This window comes from Penaeus monodon, chromosome 23 (assembly GCF_015228065.2).
Source record: "Penaeus monodon isolate SGIC_2016 chromosome 23, NSTDA_Pmon_1, whole genome shotgun sequence".
In the NCBI taxonomy this organism is placed as follows: domain Eukaryota; kingdom Metazoa; phylum Arthropoda; class Malacostraca; order Decapoda; family Penaeidae; genus Penaeus; species Penaeus monodon.
The window spans coordinates 15152001-15152697 of NC_051408.1; positions in this window are offsets into that span (position 1 = coordinate 15152001).

Sequence of the window (697 nt, forward strand, 5' to 3'; positions counted from 1 at the left end):
GTTTTTATCGACGGCATTCTTCGAGCAGACATTTTCCATCGAGAAACTGGTCAGCTTTTGGCCAAGGACTTTAGTTTCTAGGTTCGGGGACCCAGAAACTACATAGGAATGGACTTCCTCGTGACCACAGACAGCGTACTTGACCTTGACCCGCAGGCGCCCTGGTTGCACCTCTTGAGGCTGGCCACGAACACGACCACGTGGCACCGCATGGACGCCGAGATGTCCATCAACGGCATCTAGACGCTTGCTTAGCTGGACACAGGCTACAGCACCTTCTTATCGGTACCCAGCAAAGATTGGAAGAAACATGAGCTGTAGCTGGAGAAGCTGGACAAGCCCAGAGGATACGACACGCAGTATGGCAGGGAAATCGTGATGTACGGGGCCACGGGCGTGACAGTGGAGGGTTTCGAGAAGGAGATGAAGGGAGACTGCGAGCTAACAGACATGATCAAATACCCGTTGATTGGAATGCATTTCCTCATCGGGTCAAGGAGTTCTGTTCGGAGTGGACGGCACCATTGTGCTCCTGTTCCCCCAGCGAGGCTAGCAAGCAAGTGAGACAGCGAGCCCTGAGAACTTAAACAGCCATGTCGCCTGCAATCTATTTTGAAGGGAAAATATATCTCTTAATTCATTGTGAGAGGTTAAATAATCCGTGGCCCTAATGATAGAATTAGAAAACGATATGTAA